General features: G+C 51.9%; 1 protein-coding gene across 1 annotated transcript in view; it reads left to right on the forward strand.

Moving 5' to 3' along the window:
- Nucleotides 1-25,420, forward strand: part of PEBP4 (phosphatidylethanolamine binding protein 4) — a 196,037-nt gene that overhangs the window by 156,716 nt on the left and 13,901 nt on the right. The window lies entirely within an intron of this gene.

Raw genomic sequence — 25,420 nt, forward strand, 5'->3', positions numbered from 1 at the left:
TTCTGGTTGCAGCTCTCTTGCCAGCTGGCTGAGGGACCTGCTGTGGGCCACTGTCCCTCCCTGTGCCTCCCTTTCCTCCCTGGGAAGCAGCATTAACAATCCCCACCCCCTACGTAGCCCATGTGGGATCTGTGAGAGGGAATGAGGTCACGTCTGTGAGCGCCTGGCGGAAGGAAGCAGCGGGAGGAGGATGAGGTAGAATTATCTTCTGGGTCAAGTTGGGCCTTTGCCATGAAGTTGCTGAGATGTGTAAGCATTCCAAGGACCTCGGGAACGAGTACGGGAATGCCATGGGAAGGCAGTGTGTCACAGCCAGCTTGGGCTCCCTAGCCACTGCAGTGTAAGGGCACATCCCAGCTTTGGCAAACCACAGATTGCTTTCAGCCTCAGTTCCTTCACCTATAAAATGGGTATAATCCCAACCACAGAGGGTTGTTTGGTTAAGGAGTAAATGAAATGACTCCTGGCACATAGCAAGTGAGTGCTCATTATGATGACCACTGTGGGGCTGTCACCTTGTCAAGACACCTCTTTGTATTTCTCCATGAACTGTCTCCAAATAAACCCAAATGTCCTCCACCCGTGTTTCCCCAGGGACAGCCTTCTATAGTAGGGATGGGCTGAGTGCTCTTTGTACCTCCTTTTGAAAAAAACAAACAAAAAAAATAGGCATTGAGTCAGTGAACACAGGCCTTTCCCCCAGCCTCACCCAGGGGACCCGTAACCCAGAGGGCCAGGGATCTACCATCAGGGAACTAGGAGGAGGCCAGGTATTCCCTAGAGTCCTTTTCCCCTTGGGAAACAGTAGAAATTGGCCACTGAGTTCTGAACCCAGCAGTCCCAGCCTCTGTAAGCCAAAACTCTCAGCTTGCCAGCCATCACTTTCTTCTCCCTTACCCGAGTGCAGAAGAAAGCCCTCAGTGAGCCCACAGGCAAACAGTCCTTAGAACAGGCATAAATGAACCATCTGCTCCTGGCCTCTCTGTGCAAGGCAGGAAGGGACCCAACAATGGGGGAGCAGAGCACATGGAAGAGCCTCCCTGATCTAAGCGAGGAGGAGTGAGCCTGGGCCAGTGGTGGAGGGGGCTGGGAGCAGAGAGGAAGCTGAGCGATCCATCCAGCAGAGGGTGTGAGAGTCAGCCACAAACTGACCCAGGTTAACAGCAAAGCTGCCGAGGCAATCTGGCCGAGACTGTCTGAATTAGTCACCGTTTTGACAAGGAGTTAAATTGGTTACATAACAGCTTCCCTGGCTCTCCCTCTCCGTTGGCTCTGCTGAGCTGGTGCTCTCCAGGGGTGAAGGGTCTCAGGCAGAGAGGGTTACATTCTGCCAGCCCAAGGGCAAAGGTTCTTACACAAGCCCACCTGCCCTTCCCCGGCCTGCTCCAGCTCTGCAGGGCCAGAAGGAGGCGCCAGCTGTTCACCTCCCATCTGAGTCTTGTCACCCAGCCTCCAAAACAATCCCACGCTAGTCTTGCAACTGTACGGCACTAGTGTTAGCAGAAAGCTGCCCCAGACATGGAATTAAATATGTTTCCCATGGCAGCTCAGTAGCACTCTGGCCATAATTATAATACATCATTGTAATAATTATTATCAGTAAGCATTTAGTGAGCACTTTTTGTAGCGGTCCTGTTTGACGCTACAACCGTGAAAAGACACGAATGAACAGCAGCAGTAGTAGCTTGGAATGATAATGCCTTTCCTCCAGGAAGGAGAGTACTTTCAGGTAGAGGGTCTCCAAGTCCTCCTAGGGGTCAGATTAAAACTCTGTGTGAGGTTGGAGGAGCCATCCTGAACTTGAGAGATGCCCAGGGTAAGGTGACCTTCTTGCGGCCAGCACTTGGGTCAATAAAGGTTTAACAATATTAATAATGGATGATGATGGACATGATGACAGTGATGATAAAAATTATATTAGAAAAGAGCGGCGGCACCCGTAGCTCAGTGGGTAGGGCGCTGGCCACATACACCGAGACTGGCGGGTTCAAACCTGGCCGGCTAAAACAACAATGACAACTGCAACAACAACAAAAATAGCCGGGCATTGTGGCGGGTGCCTATAGTCCCAGCTACTTTGGGAGGCTGAGGCTAGAGAACCACTTAAGCCCAAGAGTTTGAGGTTGCTGTGAGCTGTGACGCCACAGCACTCTACCCAGGGTGACAGCTTGAGACTCTGTCTCAAATAAAAAAAAAAAAAATAGAAAACGAAAAAGAAAAGAGCATATGAGTCCTGTTTTGGGCCTAACCTAGGGACTTCAGTTCTCCCTTCCAGCCTACTGGCACTTTTGTTACACTCACTAGACAATAGGAAACCAGGAGTAGAAGGTGTAGAAATATTTAAGAATCACCCAAGCAGACCTTCTGATGCTGGACAGGACTTGGCCAATCATCCAGGAGGCATCACCATTATAGCACTGGGTGAACCCAGGAATCACCGAATGGAGTAGTGGGCTCTGGGCCCTTCCTCCCTTTCCTAAGCCTAAGTTAAGGGCAAGTCCCCAGCCCAGGCTGTCAGGAGACAATGATGATCACCAAGAATCACAGTCCCTACTCATCATCTCACCAGATTCACAGTAGTTCAGAACCAGAAGGGGTCTCAGGAGTCATCCTGAGCCATCCCATTATACAGATGAGAACACCAAGGCCCAAAGAGGAGAAATGACTCACTCAGGGCCACACAGCAGAGCTCCCACCTCCTTTCATTACACCGTGAAAACCCGAGAGAGATGAGAGAGGAGATGGACGTGGACTTGCAGAGGTCTGTGTGATCCATACCTCCTACCTATCTGGCTTAATATCAGGCAAGTAACAGCTTCACACAGAGGGAGGAACAACAGCCCCAAGGAGGCCACACAAATGGCCCCGATGCCAAGTTAGTGTGTATGGTTTTTTAAACAACCACCCTTTCCTTTCTGCTTTTCTCCCTAGAAAAGAACAAAAAGGCTAACTTACCCCCAGGCATGCCAGCAAATTCCTGATGAGAAATCTGCTCCAATTTCTATCTCCCAAAGATCTCTCCCGAGCGTCTGCTTGGGATAAGCTTTCCCAGCAATATTTAAAGCCAATTAGAGAAAATTAAGAATTAAATAGGAAAATGTAGGTTGGTTTAGGCCATAAAATCATCCATTCCTTCAACAACCTTCTACAGAAAGAATAAGGATTCGATGATGAAGGAGACGAGGATTCTGATCTTAATATGCTAAGTCTAGTAGGTTAGGCAGCAAAATGAGTAATACCTTGGGGACGTTAATAGCTACGATGTAAGATGCTGGGGCACCAGGAGGGAGAACCATGCGGAATAGGGGTCAGGGCTCCAGGGCAGCTTCCCAGAGGAGGAGATGTCAGACCCTGGGACTTTAGAAGCCACTAAAGCTCAGAGCCCATCGTGAGCAGATATAATTTGATCGAGTTGCTTCTGTTTTTCACTTTGCCCTCTGTCCGGTCTCTTTCCTTCCATCTGAACGTACCCCATTGGCCATCCATAACTCCAGCCTCTACCTTCAGACTTTCCTTTCTCATCTCTTTCCCCATGTGGGACCCCAATTCAGTCCACACCCTATCAGTGGATATGTAGCCTCAGTACAGAAGTTATAGGGAGGAGGCCTACCAGACTCACACCCAGACAGATGTGCTCTGTTCTCTGCACAGCTGTCCAGGCTGCCCATCTGTGCTTACTTCCTGTCTCCCAGCTCCAGCCCCTCACACCTCCCACGCGGGGGTGGGAAAGTCTGGTCCAGAGATTCTTCTCTGTCCAAAAGCCTGTGTTGAGGTGGCCACCAGCACAGCAAAGCCTGGACCCTGGCTCCCACCCACCCCACTCCCCCACAGGGAGCAGTGGCCTGGGAAGGATTTCAGAAAGGTGGAGCCTTGGCTTGGGGCCACTTGGAGGGCTCTCCTTGCTTTGAGTTCACCTTCAGTCTCTCGTTAGCCACAGGAGCTGCCCAGCCCTGAAGTTCTCTCAGAAACATGTGTCCACCTGAAACAGGCCAACAACATCACTGATCTAATTTTATTATTTTGTCAAGACGGAAAGAACTCTCCTTCACTCAAGAGAAGTATACCTAAGGGAAGAAAAAATTATTTTTGAAAAGAGTTTCAAGCAAAAAGATGTCCCACCTTGATCGTTGATTCCCGGTCCAAGTTTGTGGCTCCTCCAGTTTTGATGCTAGGAGGTGAGGTCTGTGTTGCTAAGGGTGACATCTCTAGAAACCTGCTTGTTTCTGGGACACTCACATCCCCCTCCTGGCTCCTGGGCAGGGAGCTCCCATACTGTGGGACTACAGGGAAGGTGCAGGCAGCCGTGTGTTTCCCACAGACTGAACATTCCTAATAGGCAGACATATTTTTTTATTTTGAGACAGAGTCTTATTTGTCACCCTCGGTAGAGTGCCATGGCGTCACAGCTCACAGCAACCTCCAACTTTGGGGCTTAATTAATTCTCTTGCCTCAGCCTCCTAAGTAGCTGGGACTACAGGTGCCCACCACAATGCCCGGCTATTTTGTTGTTATTGTTGTTACACTTGTTGTTTTTCAACTGGTCTGGGCTAAGTTTGAACCCGCAGCTTTGGTGTATGTGGCTGGTGCCCTACCCACGGAGCTACAGGCACCGCCCAATCGTTTATTTTTATATCCCTTGTACCACACAGTGCTGGCTTTGCTCGTAGTAGACACTCATAAGTGTGTGCTGAACTGAGCTGTAGGTTCCTCCCCTGGTCACCCACCTGGGTCAAACAGGCAAGGGGACAAATCTGATTAACCCTCTTAGTTTACCCTTTGGAAACACAACGTGGGCAATCAAGGGCAGAGAGATAGTAGCCATGTGTTTCCATGCTGGAGAGGGAATGGGAAATTATACTGTAAGGTTAACAGGTGTACCTGACTCAACCCACAGCCTTTCCTTTCATAGTGTCCAATGCATGGTGAGTTAGGCAGAAAGATGATAAATTGTTCCCTCTTCCTGGAAGCAGAAATGCCTTAGGATTGTGTGTGTTGCCTGGGTGGGAACTGGCTTCTCCAGGCAGAAATGAGCCCCCAGAACCAGGGCCGGTGCCAAGAATAGGAGCAAAGAACTAACCCAGGCTTTCAAGTTGCCAGAGGGTTTTCCCTTCTGTGACCACCATTCGTAAATGAGGGGAGTTCCGATCCACCACCCTCTCCTCACCACCCAGCGACACACATGGTCTTGGGATCTGACTCTAGGTGAGGGGCAGTGCCAGTCCTTCTGCCAGGCCAGAAGCCCACTGACCAAGGCTACAGATTTGGGCTTTTAGATCCCTGCCTTAGGATCTGAGCTGCTTCAGGTAACTGTAGATTTAGCTTACTTTATTTTCAAAGTGCTTGGTTAAGTATCTAAGAAAGAAAAGTTCCTTTGAAAAGGCATTCAATCATCTTCCCCCCGCCCCCCCATTTTATAAATCTGGCCACCATAAAAGTCCCTGAGATTCAGGTCCCAGCCTGAAAACTCTGATCTCCTGATAAACCCAAGCCTAATGGAACAACAAGAGAGGATGGATGAGTGGACAGCTAATGGCAAGAGGGGTGGATGCCAGGTAGCAGGAGGGCAGGCCGATAAGCTAGCAGCAGACAAAGAGGCCAAGGTCCCGTCCTGATCCAGGACCTCTGAGGCAGGCTGCTTGGCAAAGGAGATCCTTCTTTGTCTTAGGAATGGTAATTTATGCTTCTGTGGTTTCAACCAAGAGCAACCCAAAGTGTTCTGTAAATACAGCTAAAAAGACACACTATACACACATACTCCTCCTCCTCTAACAAGGCCTCTTGTTCCACCAGCCCGCCAGTGATTTGGGGCCCATCTCCCAACTGCAGATTGAAGAGGAAGGGGAAAATACATATTCACACATTCACCTAGAGCCCCCGAATTTGTGAAGACAGGGAAGCCCTAGGGTCTCATAGAAGTTGCTGGATATCAGACCCAAGTTCCCCACAGCAACTGGGACTTGAAGGGCCAGAGCTTTTTTTTGATACTTCCAAGAGTGGCAGGTTGTCGTTCTGACACTCTCAGAGCCCCCATAACAGCATCTCTGGTCTTCTGAGTGGAGGACCTCCACCACTGCCCTCCTACTCATGGGATCTTAGTTCAGCGTGGCCACCTTTGCCCACCCCCAACCCTATCTGGAATCAAAGGACTTGACCTTGGTACCCCTGCAGCATGGATTCCCTGGGACAGATTTCACAAGTCAGTGCTGAGTTTTACTACAAGTTTCAGACAAAGAAGGTGTGTCGGAGCCGAGAGCATGCTTCTGCCCGCTGCGTGGGCGTCAAGTTCAATGCCTTCTTGTCAACACTTGAATGTGTTGAACGTCGCTCACAAGGGCATTCTTGAAGAAACCTATTAACTTAATTACCCAGGCATTTTTTTTCTCTCTCTCTCCCCCACTATCCATGCATCTCATATTAAAAAAATTTGGCTTTCTTCCTTTCTGAGATACTTTTGATGTAACTCCTCTCCTCTCGGCACAATAACATCTTGTTTATTTCTCTAACAGTCAGTCAGGGTGTAAACCGGCTCCTTTGCTCAAGTCTTAGTAATGAGGGGAGCCAAGAGACAGCCAAGTGCGACCCTAGGAATGGGGAATGGATCTTTTGGCACCTTCCTTTCTCACTAACGCCCACTAACACGAGGAAAAGGGTGAAGGAATAGACCAAACTTCCACGGCCTATCCCCTTCCTTCCCTTAGAAGGTAAGGTGAGAGTCACCCAGACGAGCAGGGCAATCAACAAGTATCTTTAAACACCAGTCAGGTGCCCAGAACCATCCACCTAAATTTTGGAAGAAGAGAAAATGCTACCCAGACAAGTTTTTCCCAATTCCAGCCCCATATACTTTTAAGCCCCTAGGAAATGGAAAGTGTCTCTACAAACTGGGTGTCAGGAGAAGTAGGTTCTAGACTCATGCTGCTGCATATAACTGGTCCTATGGCTGCCATGGCCCTGAACTTGCTCCTCTGTGAAATGCAGGAGGTGGACCTGGCTAAAGGATTGCTGGCCTCCCTGGCAGCTCTCAGCATCCCTGGCTCACCTGTGCCTCTGCAGCTGTCTGCAGCTACACCCCCAGATGGGGAACCTGCTGAAAGGACAGGAAGGAGGTTCAGACAGGGAGCAAACAGGGACCATCCAGAGAGTTGACCCACATGCTGTGTCTGGTGCTGTGCCCGAGATGGTGACCCCTGTCCAGCAAGGGAGGAGACAGACAGAGGCAGGGCCTGGGGCAGGCACAGGTCTCCAGCTTTTAACAGGGCAGATAGAAGCCGTGGGCCCGGGAAGCTGCTGTGCTCCTAGGGCTGACCCACAACAAGGGGACCTCTTGTCCCTGGAGCAACAATAAGAAGAGCCACAGAGAGACACATAGACATGGGACAGGGGGACCAAGCAGCCAGGCCTCAGCCTCTGAGTCATTGTATTGTGGGCAGTCAGGGCTGTCAGGTGGGACAAAAGAGAACACATCCACCGCCTAGAACCAGAAAGGAACTTCAGAACTTCCTGGCCATCCCTGCTCTCCTTTCTATTTCCAGGGACATAAGAACCCTGGAGCAAATGCAGAAACTCCATGAAAGCCCTGTGGGCTGTCCCCTCCTGCACCCATCTCAGTCCCCTAACCCCAGATTGTCATTTCCCCAATGCCAGCAGTGGGACCCTCAAACTCTCAGGGGACCTATCTGGGCCTACAGCGCAAAGAAGTGTCAAGGTGTTGAGGCCTCTGGGTGGAATCCCAGAGTCGGGGGGGGCCCTTGGGATCATCTGGGCCAACTCCCCACCCACAGGCAGGTCTGCTTCTGAATCGTCCAAGACTTGTGGTGGCCTCTTCTCTTCTCCCAGGGTGCACAGTGACAGCCAAGAAGAGGCCTGGCCTGTATGTCAGGAGGTTCACAGCCCTCAGGAGGGTTCCCTTTTCCCAGGGTGCTCTTGCTCATAGGGAACCCCAAGACTACCTGAAGCAGCTCCCACCCACCTTCCCACCTTCCTTCTGACTCAGTGCTGATGAAAGCCTGGTGACCTCTGATTCACACCGCCACTCTCCACTCACCCTAAGACCACCTCTACCATGTGCAGTCTGGTGCAGGAGAACGTCGGGGAGCGGGGAGAAGAGGGTGGAGCCCAAGGATTTGACCCTGAGCACCTGGAGGTTGGAAACTTAGAATCGCAAGCCCTCAGTGCCCTCTCCCCCAGGGAACTAGCACACAGTTTCATTCTGATGCAACTTTCTGCCAGGCGGGTTCTGTGACCCAGGATCCCCAAGGCTTGGGCACCTCCTGGGGCAGGAAGAGAAAGCATCCTCTCCTCTCCATGCCGTGGTCCTGTTCCATCAAACGCTGGCGGGGGGGAGGGGGGGGCTCATTCAATGGCCCATCACCTCAGCCATGGGCTTGGACCCCTCAGGTTATCCTCCTCTTCTCTCCAGACCTGGGGAGATAATTCTGCAGGCAGAGGCTTGGAGGGAGGGCAGAGCAGCAATGGGTGATTTCTCTGACTTACTCTCATTTTCCTACATGGGGTGTGTGTGTGTGTGTGTGTGTGTGCGTGTGTGTGTGCATGCGCGTGCCTGTGCCCCCATTGCTCAACTTGGCTACAAGTCTGAGCACCACATGAGCCAGAGCCCGAGTCCAGGCAAAGACCAGCCTTTCCTCCTTCCCTCTCTCAAGCTGGGCCAGACCTTTCCCCCAGTGCCAGGGCTTCCAGCCTGCGTGCACGAGGCCTTGGGCCCTGCTCCACAGTGCTGCGTGAGTGCACACTCACACATTCCCTGAGAAAGCCCCTGAGGCCTCCATGGGAAGGCTTTCCGGGAGACTTTTATGGCCAAAGAGGAAGTCTGGGCATCATAGGAATAGCCTGAGCCAGGCAGCTGGCTAACGCCTGCTGGGAGCGGAGTTGAGCTCAACCTTCCCACTAACTGTGAAGCTTTAACCCTTTTCCTAGTCTGAGGCTGCTCAATATGGCACGGTCAGGCTGATAAGCAGGATCCTCAAGGGTCCTAATGCTGCCTCCCATGCCCTGTCTCCTACATGTGCACACCCATGACACACACAGACACACATGCAGGCACTCCACCTGCCCTGCTGCTTATGCTGCCTCACCCAGGTCTGGTCCTAGCAGGCTCTTGCCTAAAGGAACATAGACCTGAGAGCTGGATGGGAACCTTGAGGCCTGCAAGAAACATCCTCCTTATTATAGAGAAGATGCTACTAAGGCCACAGAGATCAGGTGACCTGCCTGAGCTCACCCAGCTCCTATTCCAGAACTCAGGTCTCTGTGTCCCCTTGAGGGTGCCTAATAGGGGCAATGCTGGACCCACAACAAAGGCACTTGGGGAGGCAGCAGAGCCTCGAGAAGGGTGTGGGGGCCCCCAGCGACCTCCTAGGAGTCTAGCATGTGGTATCACCTGGAGTTCTGACGTTCAGTATAGGAGCCACAGCCACATGTGACTATTTCAATGTAAATTAATTAAAATTAAATAATTTTTTACAACTCCACTTCTCATAGCACTAGCTACACTGAAGTGTGTGATGGTCCTAGGTGGCTGGCAGCTTAGGACAGTGCAAAGAGAAAATGTTCTCCATGTGTGATACCACTGTCACACGGTATCATACTGAACAGCACTGATCTGGAGGGAGGCAGATGGGGGGGGGTCGTGGCCTAAGAAGTCTGTGGCTTTAAGGAAGGAGAAAAAGGGCAGAAGAGAAGAGAGAAGGGGGAGAGACTGGAGAGAGAATAGGGAGGAAGAGACTAAGATAAGAGTGTGGCCGGGAGACACCACCTCTGGCAAAGATCTGACCAACGGGCCCCACCTGGGAAGACTGACATTCCCACCTCCCACCACCACTTCAGAAGGGCCAGAGCCCAGAATCACAGGCACCACAACCAGCCAGGGGCCAAGAGATAGCATCTGGTGGTTTCCAATCTCGTCAGCCCTGTGCCCTGGGCGCTCCCTACCCCTGAGCACTTGGAGTGGCAGAGAGATGCCCTTTGCTCTTTTCCACTGGGAGGGCATATCTAACAGGGAGGACCCTAATGTCCTTTTCACAGCTCCCTTCAGCAGAAGTCTCTTGGAAGAAAAAGAAAGAGAGAGAGAGAGAGGGAGGGAGGGAGGGAGCGAGGAAGGGAGGAAGGAAAGAAGGAAGGAAGGAAGGAAGGAAGGAAGGAAGGAAGGAAACCAGTAATAAGAGAAGGCTGCTACTGTCATGATTTGGGTGGATTTTCAAACAAAGGGACACTTTGACCCAATTGCATAGACACACGAGCAATGCATTTTGTCATTTTCTCCCCCATTCTCCAAGCAAACATTTGGGAGATGACATCGAACCTGGCAAAGGGCATCACCTGTGAAATTAGAAACACCTGAGTTAAATTCCAGTTCTGCCACCTAAGGATGGGACAAGGTGTCACCTCCCTGAGCCTCAGTTTCCTGCCTTGCAGGGCTGTTGTAACAATTAGGGGTGCCACTATTAAGTTGGATGTAGAACTCGGGCAAGGCAAGCTCTGGGGCGTGTGTGTGTTCCTCCCCTCGTGCCTCAAACACTGCATGGCTTCCTCTCCTCCTGCATCACAGGCAGGAGACAGAGAACGGGGACAAGATCCTCGCAAATTGCTCACAGGCAGAGGAGAGGACAAAGCGCAAATACTGCAGTACTGGGCAGAGTGGGACTCCCCATCCCAGAGAGACAAACATAGAAGGTGAGGGGAGGAAACGCTGGGGGAAGAGCCATTGAGGAGAACTTGATAGAGGTGGAGAAGTGTGAGCTGGGCTGGAAGAGAATCAGAGCAGGGCTCTTGAGACAGAGAAAATCCTTGAGCCAAGCTCACGAGGAAGTTCATCAGCTCTTACTGGTGAAGTTAGACAAGGATCCTGAAGAGGGCTCCCAGCCTTAGATGGGTGAAACCTCTGGCCACTGGGCCCCAGGCCCCTGCCTCCATCCCCTGGATGGCCCCACATCACTCCAGCTTTCACTGTCCCATCTGGTTGTCGGTGCCTCTGTGGGGTCCAAGGCTGGTTGACTTATCACAGCCCACACCTCTCTCAGCCCCGCCCAACTCGGCACTGGGGTCCCCTAAGTCAAGAGGGCGCTAGATCCCATGGCCTGCTCCTGTCTCAAAAGAGCATTCTGCCCCTGGGCCTGGGCATAGTCCAGGAGAGATTTAAGAAGACCCAAACTGGTCCTTCCATCCAACTTGAGCAAGTCCAGGATCGCCAGAGAAATTCCACCAAAGGGGAAAGAAATCATCTCTTCCCTTCAGAATCAATTTCCCAAACACAGCCCCTTTGTTCTGAGGCACAGGCAAAAACACACATTGCACTGGGAATCAGAAGACTCAGATCGGGCCAGGACACCTGGATTCTAGTGGCAGATCTGTGCTGATTGGAACTCTTACCTCGGGAAGTCACTTAACCTCTCAAAGGCTTGCATTCCCCACCTGCAAATTGGGGCAATAGTGTCTGTCTCTCTGCCTCCTCCTGAAGGATTAAATGATCCCGCTGTGCGAGCGTCTGAAATGCCCAGAGTGGAGAGTGCCAGGGACAGGCTGGGATGCTTGTTGTTTCTGTCTAACAACCATGGCACAACCTCTGAGTGACTCACCTGGCCTGTTTGCTCTCCACGCTCCTCAGCCAAGGATTTAGGAGCTGTGCTTCTCTCAGCGCTCCTTTCCTACCATCGTGTCCCTGTAAGAGGCTACGTGTAACCAGGGGACAGTGTTTTGCCTGCCCTTCATTGTAAGAGGGTGATCACCTCTGAGGAGGGAGAACTCAGGAAGGGGAGGTTGGTTAGGGCACAAGGGGCCACATCCTTGGGATCCTCTGCTGACCCCAGCTATCTGCAGAGTGCTTGAAGGCAGGGGGGGCCAGTGCCTGGTGGGAACACTGGGGCTGCAGGATGACTCATGGATGAGTCTCTTGCCCCCAGCAGATCCTGTCATGGTGGCCCATGGCTCCTATCCAGACTCTGACCAGAAGACCACAGTGAGGCAGTTCTGGAACTCTGGAGAGAGCCAATGACGCTGTTTCTTCATCTTCAGGGGCTTAGGGGCTCTGTTCCGGCCCATCCCAACTCCCTCAGGTGCTATTAGTCACCTGGACCCCCTGGCCACCTCCCATGGGCCTGACTATGGCAAGTGGATTGCCATAGTGGCAAGTGGATTGTTGGTTTCCAATACATATTTCATCCCAAGTAGGGGGGCGGGGCAGAATTCAAAGAACAACTTGAGCCTCCCATGGAGCTGGTCCTGGGAACACATGGGCAAGTATCTCTTTAAAAATACTCCCTGCATAGCAGGTCACACTGGCCTGCAGCCACAGCCCCCGGGCTGTGATCTCACCAAGCTCCAAGAAGCCAAACAGGGTCAGGCTTGGCTGGTCCCTGAGTGGGAGACCTCCCAAGCAAAACACAGGTGTTGGTGGTGATTCAGCAGAGCCCCGCCCTCCCCAGAGTCAAGTTCTTCTCAGGTGTTGGAATTGAGACTGGGATGATTCAGGGCGCTCCTATCAGTACCCAGGCAGAGGAAGGGGGCGTGGCACAGCAGCAGTGCTGAATGAATGCTTTCTCTGCCTCCACGTGTTACAAGTGTCGACACTGTTCTTGAGAATCGGGGTGTATGTTCTCTCCCTCCTCATCCCCTGCCCAATTCCTAAGGCCAGTCACTGTCAGCCCTCGACCTAAATTCCTCAGGCTGTTTCACCCAGACAAGGAAGGGAGGAGGGAAAGGAAGCCTCTGAAGAAGTCTGGGCTTGGGACCCAGTGGGCCCCCACCCCAAACAGCTACAGCCTGCAGCTACCATCAAGCTCCAGGCCTCAGTCCCCAGGATGGTCCCTTCTGATTTGGGAATGGGCAAGGATGAAAGGGGTCCATGAAATGAGGGCTGTCATTAACCTGTTTTATGAGTACACAGATATTCATTACACCCCAACCCCGTCATTAGTGGCTCCTATGAGAGCTGGAGAGCTTGGTCCTCTTCTTTATTGCAGTAGAAACAGAGGGGGTTTCTCCCCCAAAGGGAACTCTGCTTCTGCTTCCTGGCAGTGGGTCCCACCCAGGAAGTCAGTGGCCTCTACTCTCAGGCCTGACTCTCACTGCCCTTCAGCACCCCACCCCCTAGTAGCCCAGCAGCCCAAGGAGAGGGTCCGCTAGATCAAGGAGGATGTGATAGAGCCTGGGGCTTATTGGGGACCAGGAGGCCCTGTTCAGAGCTCTGGCCTGCTAGCTAGAGTCTAGCATAAGAGGACAATTCACACAGTTCTTCCCAAGCAACACTAGCTGATGGGGACCCATGCAGCCTCCTCCAGGAAGCCCTCCCACCTCCCTTTCCTGGGGCGCACCACAGTTGCCCTCTCCTGACTCTCCCATCCCTTCAGAGAGTAAGCCACCCTTGCGAGTCACCACATGCGACCTCGCAGGAACTTAAAAGACATGGGCTGAGTTAACATCAGCCAGGACCAGGGCAGGGTGTATGAAGTGGGATAGAAAGAGGAGACTCTCTCATAGTCCCAACCCTTCTCCTCTGCCTTTTCCCATGAGACAAATGAGCTGATGAGCTGGCTGCTTTCAAGGCCCCAGTCAGGGACAGTCTGGAAAATAAATCATCTGCCACTGTGTAGGCAGTATCCCCACTTACCTCCTAAATTTAATTCCTTCACACACATCCTTTTGAGCAGCTATTTGGGTCTCCCCTGGCAATCTGCCCCTTCCTGTCCCCAGAGAGTTGACCACATCACTGTAGGGAATACCCAATGACAAAGTCCAGCAGGGTCAAGCCCACTGTCCCAGGGCCAGCCCTGGGAGCCATTCATGTGTGATAGGACCAGGGAGGGGTATGGACTTGCCCTCTCCCCCATTAGGGCCAGAAGCGCCTGTGGTAATAGGTTGGCGCCTACCCTGCTGGTGCAGGCCATCGAGGCTGAATGGAGCGTGGCCAGACCCCACAGAGAGGAGCAGGGGCTCCAGAGCTGGCAGATTAATCAGCTGTCGTTTGCATTCATTAAAGACCCCTTGCTTGTGAGCCCTGAAGCCTCAGATGCCAGGGCAATTAACTGCTCACAACAAAAAGTTCTGGGCAAAAGTTTGTCTGAGCTCCCTGGGGCACAGCCTAGGGACCAGCCTGGCTTTCTAACGTCACAGACTCCTTGGTGGAAGGCCTGAGGCCCAACCACATAGGGTCCTATCCTGGACTAGAACTTGATGAGCTTTGATCAGAAGGAGGCTGAGTGAGCCCCACGCCAGGAGGCCTGGGAAATCAGCAGCCATCCCTTGACCCCCTCTGGGCTTCTGCCTGCTGTCACCCGTCCCCTTTCCCCCCATCTCTTCATGCCCCTGGGCTCTGTCACCTGGGCCCTGCTCAGGGTTGTGCAAAGACCTATTTCAACACACCCTGAGACTGACAATGATCCCCATAGGGGCTGGAAGCCAAGCGCGCAAACTGTCCCAATGCAGCTCTCTCTCTGTTTGCACACTGATCTCACCTGTGGGGCTCAGCTGAGTGGCCCTTACCAGGTACCCACTGCTAAAGGGGCAGTGCAGTGACCTAGAGCTGGCAGCCTTGCCAGAGTGGGCCAGGACCTCTCTTCCTTTCCCTAGGGTTATGTCAGTCCCCAAAGCACTCCAGGATGATGCGACCAACTGTGAGCTCAGGGTGGAGTCTACTGAGCTCAGTCTCAGTTGTTTTTTCATTGTAATCGCCAAGCTCTCCAGATTGGCATTTGCCTTCTGGGCACTATAAAAAGTGACACAACAGAATGAGAACAAGTCGTGGTCCCAGCTGATGGCCACAGGGCCCCAGACCCCGGCTGGCCCTGGTGGGCCATGTTCTTGCTCTTCCTGTGGAGCAAAGGAACCTGGGTTTGATGCAGGCAGGCAGGGACGTGAAGGCTCACCACTCGGGCCCTGGCATGGCCACAGCTGGTGAGGATGCAGCTTGTCAGAGGTGGCCAGCAGCAGGCTTGGACATCTCCTAAGGAGAGAACACAGAGGAGCCACTTAGCCACAGACCTTCTGCTGGCACCTGGGCCACCCACAGGCTCTCTTTTGGTCTTCAGGCTGGAAGGGGAAGCCCCTGCTCCCTCACCTCCCCTGTCTGGTCTCTTCCCTGGGTTCTTGGGGCCCCTGGACATGTGAGGAACAAGCACTACCCTCCTCTCATAGGGCTGACAGTGGGGAGCATGGTCTGGGAAAGGAGCACCCGATGGTCTGTCTAGAATCCCCAAATGCCCCTTGTTTGCCCAGCCCCTGCCCCTGCCCCTGCCCCCTTCCCTGGGATCTCAAAGGCTCAGAACAGCATGCCCAGAGTCAGGGGTCCACTTTTCATGGCTCTATGTGGGGGCAAAGGAAGCTGGGTACACCAGGCCTCCCAGTTCTGGCCCAGTCCCTCCAGCACCCCAGGGCCCAGGCAGTCAGAGAGCCGGGGCCCTAGGGGTAGGGTGATCCCATGGGCATTCCAGGGCCTGGAAGAGACAGGGAAGGAGACATTGCCAGGAGCCAGAGCTCAGATGGTTCCCCTTCCCACCACAGATCTAATGAGGAGACCCCGTTCCCCAGCCCAGAGACCTCAGGGGAATCAGGTAGGAAGGTCAGGAAGGTCCCACAAGCAGACTTTAATGTGCGTGAATCACCTCGGGTCCTTATTAAAAGGAAGATTCTGATTCACTAGGGCCAGGGTGGAGAGTGTGCATTTCTAATGAGCCCTCCATTTGGAACAGCAGGGCCCAGGGAACTGGGGCCAGGCTCACTGTTGGCACTTCCAGAGAGAGCAAGACATGGTTTGAGTGGGACTTGGGCTGTCTCTCTGCATTGTCACACTTCCTGATGAGCACAGCTTTCTCAGAGCCTCCAGATCTTGCCAGCACCTTTTCTTATTTAAAATTCCTGACCTTTCTTCCAGAGAGTCCCTCTCTCCTTCCTTCCTTTTCACAAGGCAGCCCTAGGCTGGACCCAGTGGTGGGGAGGGCAAGGGAAGGCTCAAACGCATGGATTTTACTTTCTGTTCCTACCAGAGCTGGGTGTGGAAACCTAAAACAGGGCAAAAGACTGGGAGGAAGCAGAGAACAGAAGTTAGGAATCTGACCCCCACCTGCTGCTACCAGTGTCCCCCAAGGGCTCTTGGCAGAGGCTCCTATAGCCCTGCTCCTCCTCCTCACCCTCCCCACCCCCCTCCCCACTCCATCCCAGGCCTGGCCTATCTCACAGATGGCACAGGGGAAGGCAGAGTAGCCCGCTTCCTGGATGGCACTCCAGAGCAGGATAGGTCAGGGGTGGGGATCCAGGAGCACCTCCTAGGAAGGAAGGATTGCTAGAGCCAGGAACAAGAGGAAAGTACTGAGTAGACACTCTGGAAAACTGGAGGAGCCCCCTACAGCAAGCATAACCACCTGGGAGAGCAGGGGTATGAAGCTGCTGCCCTCTGCTCACCCACAGCCTGGGGGTACCATTCCCCAGGCCAAGTCCAGCCAGAGCTAGGAAGCAAAGGCCTGGGGGGTTGCCCCCCCAGTGCACTGGCTCCTCCCCTTTACCCCTCCTGGGGGTGCAGCCACCCAGCCGGAAAGACTGGGTGCTGGAGATGAGAGATGAGGAGATAGGGCCTGGGCTGAGGAGTTAGCCCTGCAGCCCTCTCCTCCCCGCTGGGGCGCAGTTTCCCAAGCCTTGTTTGTTTTAGGGATTAACTGCACCTTCTCCTAATTATGTGGAGAGCAAGCCTCATGCTGCCTGCATAGCCCCGCTGCTTCCTAATGGACTGACCCCTCTCCCTTCCAGTCCAGCCCCCCAGGTCTCAGAACCCAGATGGGTAACAGAACTACTCAGTTCTTATCCACAGACTTCAGCCCTAACCACTCATCTCCTTGTCCTGGCCCCTCCAGGGACCTGGAGACTCCCACAGCTACTTTTCCTAATCTTATGGCCCAGCTTTAGCTTTACCACCAACCCCCTTCCCCTGGTGCTCCCCACCATGCCCAGCCCCTAACATACCTAGTAAAAGGCTGCCTAGGAGAGGGGTGTGCAAGCCTGTGAGTGTGAGCATGTGTATGAGTGTGAGTGTGTGAGCATATTGTGAGTGTAGGTGCATGGATGTGTGTAGGTGTGAGGGTGTGCAAGAGCATGTGCCATGTGAAAGCAGTGTGCATGCGTAAATGCTTGTGATTCGCGTTCTCCAGCCCCGGCCTGAGAGTACCCCGAGCTCCCTTCGCCTCTTTCCAGTCCCAGCTCCAGCTTCTTCTGTCTCATCCCCTGTAGCTCCCGTTCCCACCAGGCAGTTCCAGAGAGTCCCTCTCTCCCTTTCCTTATAGAAAAGTCTCGCCACTGTTGTGCTCCCTTGCTCCTGTCACCAAGCAGTTTCTGGCCAAGTTTCCATCTGACAGCACCACCAGCATCCTGTGTGCTCCCCACCCAGGATGCCCTGCCTGATCACTGAGGCTAGACCCCAGCCTGAGCCCTTCTCCTAGGCTAGACCCCAGCCTGTGCCCTGGATTCTGACGCTCAGAGTGTGTCTCTCCATAGGATAGAGGGAAAGAGAAAGGAATGAGAGAAGGAAGGAGGCTGGGCTCAGATGGTGTCATTAAGAGATATTAATGCCCCTCATCAAGGCATATTAATAAACATGATGTGCGGCTCGCTCTGTGCACCCTGGGTGAGTACAGGCCCAGCGGGACAGGCCCCACATTCACAGCCGAGTAACCACTAAGCCCACGGCACAGCCATTAGCCTCATGAGGCCGGCCCTGCCAAGATGGGTCCCAGGGCTCTGAGGCTGGATGGAGGCAGCGGCCCCACCTTCATCCCCACCCCCACCCTGTCCACTTCCCTGGCAGCCATAGGGCCTTTCACTCCAGAGTTTAGCAGGGAGCTCAGCTCAGTAATGACCCTCACCCTTGGGCAGCACCGTGGGCCTTTAGAATATTCCATCTCCTGATTGCATCTTCATAACAACTCTGTGAAGAAACCAGGACAGGTATCGTTATCATCGCCACTTTATAGGTATGGAAACTGAGACGCTGTGAAATTAAGTGTCTTGCTCAAAGTCATATTGCTAATTGGTAATGACATTGGACTGAAGCCCAGGATGCCCTATAGGAGAATGGCTGTGTTAGATGCTGAGTCGCTCCTCAAGTGGGGCTGCTTCAGTTGGATGGCTTCATTTCCCTAGTTCTGTGGCAGCCAGAAATCACATCACAAAGCACAACCCCTCCAGCAGGGCCAGGAACCTTTGCCCTCCATATGGGGGGATCTCCTGCACCTCAGCAGGGAAATTTCCTAGAAGGCAGAGACCAGAATGAATGAACTCCAGTAAAGACCCTGGAAAGAAGCCGTCACACAGTAGGTGCTCCACAAGAAGTGGGGTCCCTTCCTTGACTGGTGACCACCCCATAAACATTGAATTATCAGCCCTCAAGGAGGAAGAAGCAGGTGGAAGGCTGCCTGGCCCTTTCTTTGTATTTGCTTTTAAGCATTGTGGTGTGGTGCCGCACAGTGAGGTACAGAATTGGCATTGACTGTGACAACCACAATGGTGTTTAAATTATGCAAGACACGCTGCATGTGGTATGTATAAGAAGACAAGAACTAGTGTTCTAATAAGACAGCTATCCAAAATAGTTAAGATGAAAGGAATCGAGGAGCTAAAAATTCAGATTCAAGATAGCAGGGAAATGTATAGATCAATGAGCCTTTTGGGTGACCTGATGTTGAGACCAGAAGCATCAGCTTATCCCAAGTTTCTAGAAAGAGTAGCCTTTCATCTAAACTGACACCAGTCCATGGTAATCATATTTGGCTCCCAACTCTTGGCATTTGCTTTCAGCCCATCTTACTATTTCTTGTCTACTTCTAAGTGGAACAGGCTTGAAGAGACCATACATTGTGTTCTTTATGCCTTTCCTTCCTCCCCCTTCCCGTTCTCCTACCCCTCAGCCACATCCAGAGAATGAGTAACCCATGGCAGGGCAGGCAAGTGTCAAAAGGAGGTGGCACCACAATTTCCTGTGGCTCAACCCACTCTCTCTCTCTGAGCTGCAGGGACTAAAAGTAACTTCTGCAGGTTTCCAATGAGTTTCACCCCATGGAAGGTGCCTAAGGGCAGATAGACGGGAGTCCCAGACAGGGCAGGGGCTCAAAGGTGGCAACTGTGTGACTAGAAGCTTTGGAACCCAGAAGCAAAGAAAGCAGGAATGTTCTCAGGGCAGTTATCTTTATGTGGTATGACCTAGGGGGTTCTTTTTCTTTCTAGTGCTTTTGTCTGTTTTAAAATTTTTCTGTAGTGAACATACAATCCTTTTATGACCTGAAACAAAAGACTATATAGTTTGTAAAAGGGAAGTACTTAAGGTCAGGGGTCCCAGACTCACCTGCCCTGAGTGAGACCATTAATGAGGAAATTCAGCTGTATCCTTCGCTGACCTGCCACATGGGCAGTGTCCCAAAGCCTGGCCCCACCCACATCCTTTCTGGACTGGAGAGGCAGTTCAGCCAGCCTGCTGTGCTGACCCTCCTGGGCAATGCTCTCAGCATTACCTGTAAGGCCTCAATTACTTAGGTCTGTAATAGTTATTTCTTTATTAACTTATCTGCCCCACTAAGCCATAAGCTCCTCGATCCCACAAGATGTCTCATTTACATTTCTGTTTCCAATACAGAGCCTCTCATTCATTCATCTACCCACCTCCTGAGCCATCATTCCTCAGGGCCAACTCTGTGCTAGATACTATCACATACACAGGGATATAAGACAACCAGAAGGAAGTGACTTGGGACAAAGGACCTGGACACCCTGTACTTTTTAAGCCACCAAAAACCTTGACCTTGGCCTTGAGAAATCTTGCCTCTCAAGCCAGCATCATGGAGAGGTGGTGCAGCTCTGGGTAAAGTGCCTCTCATTCTGGGAAAATACTCCAAGAAGCAAATCATTCTCTCTCAGCCACACCCCACTCCACCCACTTTGGCATCTGGAGACCTGGGGAAGTGACCAACCCCAGATTTGAAGCCAAAGTAGGAATCCAAACCCAGGGGTCTTGTTTCCAATCTCTGCTGAGACAGCGGGCTCTGCTGCCCAGACATTCCATTGGGGTCTTCTAAAGACAGTATTCACCGTATTGTTCCCACTGCTCAAAAAGGTGCCGGGAAGAGGCCTATCAGATCTTTGATGTTGACATTTCTTGAAGGAAACAAGTGCACAAAATAATTGGCCATCCTATACCCTGGAGTCTAGAAATGTTCAGCTCCCAGGAGAGCTCAGATCTGTGTCTCCTTCTTAACACTTCCCACTGACTTCATTCCACCCACCTTGGTGGCTGTCCCTCCTTTCCTCAGCCCCAGGGCAGAAGAGCAGGCCATGGGGTTAATTGACTAGAAGCTCTCCCCTAGGAGCAGGCACCAGTCTCCGGGGCTGGGTCTTCTCCAGTCTGGCATTAGGTGGCCTGGCAGCCACGGCCCCTGGGGATCTCCAAGCCTGGGAGCTGTCAGGTCTTCCACTCACTTACCCTTTGTTAATTGCAGAATACACAGATTGCTGCATAGCACTTTCCAATCCTGTGCCTTTTCCTGGATCCTTTGCCACTTGGCAGCTTGCAGGCAGCTGTGCAAAACAGCAAGGAGCTTTCTCGTTTGGTGCCAGTGTCAGAGAGCTTGGAACTCTGTTTCTGTTTCTATTTCCCCCCCCTTTTTTTCCCTCCCATTTCTTCCACGTGCTGTTTTGCTCACTTCTCCTTCCACTCCCCTTGTCTCCACGACACCTTTCTGTGCTGCTTTCAAGTCAGGGACTCTTCCAATGCCCATGCTCCCACCCCTCTCCACCCCCATCCCAGAGGTCAAAAAGTGAAACTTCCCTCAAGGACAGGAGTTAGTAGCTAGGCAGGAGAATTGGTGGAATCCTCCTGTCCAAATGGGGAGAGGTGGTTGAAGAGATTAAATCATGTCCCTTGCTCAAGGAAATGAGCTGCAGACCCTCTGCTCTGGGGAATAGTGAACCTGGAGCCCTCAAAAAACGCCTAGGTAGGTGGACATTTACCTTCAAGTAATTGAAGGAGAATGAGGGAACTGGGCTCGCATCCCTGTGGAAACCAGCAATGAACCAAGCCCCTCCCTGACCCTCCAGACCTCACAAATCTAATCCAGCCAACAATCCTTTACGTAAACCAAGGGGTTCCCCAGAGTCAGGGAGGGGTTTCTGTGGACCCTCATGTTTGTGAAAGGCCTCCGAAAATGCAGCTCTCTGACTTTCCACATGGGCACCTAAAAGATAGAAGTTGGAAGTGGGGCTGAGTGAAGTGGCCAGGACTAGGGGACAGGCCAGAGCACCCACTATGTCTACCGTACCACTGTGTGCCAAGCATCTCATGTGCTATGAGCATGGGCAGGATGTAGTCCCTGCCCTTGAGGAGGTGAAGCTTCTCTGGTTTCCTTCCAGTCCAAAGGGGCTAACAACCTCTACCCTTGCCTAGCATGGGATACTGTGAGATCATTCAGCTGGATTGCTGTCCAACTACATCCGTACAACCTTGCTGTTTGTAAGTTCTATAATTACATTTGACCCTTGAACAACTCAGGGGTTAGGGGCACAGTCAAAAATTCGAATATAGGGTGGCTCCTATGGCTCAAAGGAATAGGGCGCCAGCCCCATATACTGGAGGTGGCGAGTTCAAACCTAGCCCCAGCCAAAAAAAAAGAGAGAATACAATGTTAAAAAAAAAAAATTGAATAAATACAAAGAAGTCAAAAAAAACAGCAGGGAAAAAAATACTGCCTTAAAAAGTGAGCAAAAGACATGAATGGAAGTTTTCAAAAGAAGACAGACAAATGGCCAACAAACATACGAAAAAATGCTCAACATCGCTGGTTATAAGGGGAATGCAAATTAAAACCACCATGCTCCACCACCTTACCTCTGTCAGAATGGCCATGACTAAAGAGTCAAGAACAACAGATGCTGGCTCAGCACCTATAGCTCAGTGGATGGGGCACCAGCCACATACACTGGAGCTGGTGGTTTGAATCCAGCTGGGGCCTGCCAAACAACAATGACAACTGCAACCAACAGATAGCCAGGCGTTAGTTGTAGGCAACTGTAGTTCCAGCTACTTGGGAGGCTGAGGCAAGAGAATTGCTTAAGCCCAAGAATTGGAGGTTGCTGTGAGCTGTGACACCATGGCACTCTACCCAGGCTGACATAGTGAGATTCTGTTGCCAAAAATTAAAAAAAAAAAAAAGAGGCTGGCATGAATGAAGAGAGAAAGGAATGCATATACATTGTTGATGGGACACAAATTAGTTCAGCCTCTATGGAAAATAGCATGGAGATTCCTCAAAGAAATTGAGAAACCAAGAAAGGGGATGGGGGCGAGGGGGTCACACTTACCTGTCAGCTACAATGAGCACTATTCCTGTGACGGGCACACTAGAAGCCCAGACTTCAGCATTATACAATATATCTATGTAACAAAAACATTTGTATCCCCTAATATTTTTAATTTTAAAGAAATTCGAGTAATTTTGACTCCTCACAAACTTTATTGAAAGCCTACTCTTGACTGGAAGCCATAGCAATTACATAAACAGTAGATTAACACATACTTTCTAAGTTATATGTATTATATACTGTATTCTTTTTTATCTTAGAATATTGTAGAGTACAAATGCGCTTTGGTTACATGCTTTTGCACAAAATTATAAGTATGTCCCTCACCCAGATAGTATGCTTTATACCTGGTATTCCTACAATGAAATAAGCTAGAGAAAATAGAATGTTAATGTTTTTAATGTTTCTCATAAGGAAGAAAAACTTCTTTACTGTTCATTAAGTGGAAGTGGGTTCATCTTCATAGTCTTCACGCTGACTAGGCTGAGGAGGAGAAAGAGGAGGGGCTGTTGGTCATGAGGTCTCAGCGGTAACAGAGGTGAAAGGGGAGGCAGCAGAGACAGCCCAGCTCCGTGTGACTCTTTTTTTCTTTTTTTTGGAAACAGGGTCTCACTTTATCACCCTAGGTAAAGTGCCATGGCACCATACATAGCTCACAGCAACCTCAAACTCTTGGGTGCACGCGATCCTCTTGCCTCAGTTTCCTGAGAAGCTAGGACTATCGGTGCTGGCCGCAATGCTGGGCTATTTTTTAGAGACAGGGTCTTGCTGTTGCTCATGCTGGTCTCTAGCTCCGGCAATACACCTACCTCGGCCCCCTAGAGTGCTAGGATTACAGGCATGAACTACCGCGCCTGGCCCTTGCTGTGACTTCCATTCAAAAAAATCTTGTACACATGGACCCGCACAATTCAAACCGGTATTGGTGTTGTTTAAGAGTCAACTGTATTTCCTTTTTTAACCTTGGCATTTAGATAAGTTCTCTTTGAAAATATCAGCCTGTCTTAGCTGTATAAGCCAAAGGAGGCTTGGTCTGTGCCTCGCCTCTCCTGAAGAGGAGCCAGCACACCTGGAGGCTGGGATGGGTTGGGGGCAGAGGCAACAGGTCAAGGGGAGGAAGCCCAAATGGTGGAGTCCTCTCGGTAGTCTCTTCTGTCCTGCAGGGTCTCCTTGCAAAGCTTCCCTGTGCTCAGTGCCATAGCGTGGTGCCTGTGTTTCTCAAACGCTGGCGGCCCTGGGCTGTGCCCAAAACAACAGATTTCCCGTCTTACCTCCTGAAACTTCCCTGAATCTCATCCATCTGAGAGAACTCTAGCTTCCAAAGAGGCTAGATGTGATATTCTAATCCACAAAGGTATTTTAGAAGAACTGATATGATGGGGTGGGGGTCTCTTCCACTGCAGCCCCAGCCCTCCAGATAATATCTGTGTATCTTTAATATCAGTGCCTCCCAGAGAAAGGAGGGGGTTGTAATGTCATAGAAAGAGCACAGGGCAGCAGTGAAAGGTATGGGACCTGAAGCTGATCTCTAAAGCCCCTTTCTCCTTGAACATTCTGACATTCTACGATGTTTCTTCTCACAGTTTATGTGGCTTGGGACAAGGAGTTTGACATCTTTGGGGCCCAACTTTCTCACCTGTTTAAAATTTAGTTTCCTAAGGTCCCTACCAGGCGTTGATTTTGTGGTAGAAATGTTAGGTCCCTCTGGGACTGGCCAGTGAGGGAAAGTGAATGGCCAAAGGGGGCTTAGCTAATTTTCAAGCCAACCCAAGTAAATAGCAGTCACACACCATGTGGGCTCTCCTGCTCTTCCTGCCAGTAAGGACCCCAGCTCAGGGGAACCTGAACAGCCTAAGTGGGCTGGGGTGGGGTGAGGGGGGAAGGTGAGACCCAGTCAAGCATAGGGTAGGGGGAAGGGGGCTGGAGAAGGTGGCAAGAGGTCTGATGGCTTGCCTTGGGAGTCCAGCCCAAGGGTTTGTGGAGTCTTTGCCAAACTGGCTCAGCTGATGAGCAAAAGCTCCCCAGGGAGGAGGGGTGGGGAAGAGCGCCTTCCCACCCTGACAAGCCTCCAGATCAGACTTTCCAGCCGGCTCTGGCTACAACACAAAACAGCTTACTGACCTAATGGGCCCCATACCCCACCCTCACCCCCTCCTTGGCCTCTTTCTGAGTGGGGAATTGAGAAGAAACAGCCAGCCAAGGTTGCTATTGTTTTGTTTAAACCACTGGCTGGGCTGACATGGAAAGGAGTGAGGAGCCTGCAGCTGCCCTGGGTGCAGATCCCAGACCTCTCTGTCCTCTAGAGCTATTTGAGGAGGGCCAGGCTGATAGGCCTCTGTCACGTCCTCACCTCCTATCCTGGAAGAGACAGGCATGGAGAAGAGGGGTCCACGCCAACCCTGTGTCCTTATCGTAACCTGTCAGTCCCTGGCCACACTTGGGCCTGGACAATGCCAGCCCTGGGTAATGCCAGACCTGAAACGGGGGAGTCAGGGCACTGTGCCGAGAGAGGGGCATGGCAGAGCCGGGTTTGCACTGCTGTATGGGAAACTGCATTCAGTGGCTGCCCAGATGTCCCTGAGCTGAAAAGGACAGGCTTAGGCAGAATGGAAGGATGTTAAAGGAAAGCTATCTCACCCGCATCTGGGGCTTTCACGGGGGAGCTGTCCATCCTTCCCCAGCTGCCACAGGGGGAATGGACCAGTGGGGACCAGCCCAGGAAAAGGTATCTGGCAAAGAGGCCCCAAGTGAGCACAGTAGTAGACAAGCTGATCCCAAAAGGTAGAAGACCAGGTGGGTTCTGGGATGGACGAGTGGGGCTTTAGTTCTATAAAAAGGAAGCCACAATCTAGGGGCTGGGTCTCACCTTCCCCCCCACCCCTCCCCTACCACTCACCACCCCACTTCCCCGCCCATAAGCACCTCTGAGAGGCTTGGGGGAAAGGTGGCCAGGGCACAGTTAGGTGTTGGCAGACTCAGTTAAGAGCCACGCTAATCACCTTCATTAAGGCTATAAAACCCCACACCTCAGGGCCGCAGGGTCCCTGGCATGGCCCAGGGCCCTGAGCCGTGGCACAGACC

The sequence above is a fragment of the Otolemur garnettii genome, unplaced genomic scaffold (genome assembly GCF_000181295.1).
Source record: "Otolemur garnettii isolate 467f Iridium unplaced genomic scaffold, OtoGar3 scaffold00074, whole genome shotgun sequence".
In the NCBI taxonomy this organism is placed as follows: domain Eukaryota; kingdom Metazoa; phylum Chordata; class Mammalia; order Primates; family Galagidae; genus Otolemur; species Otolemur garnettii.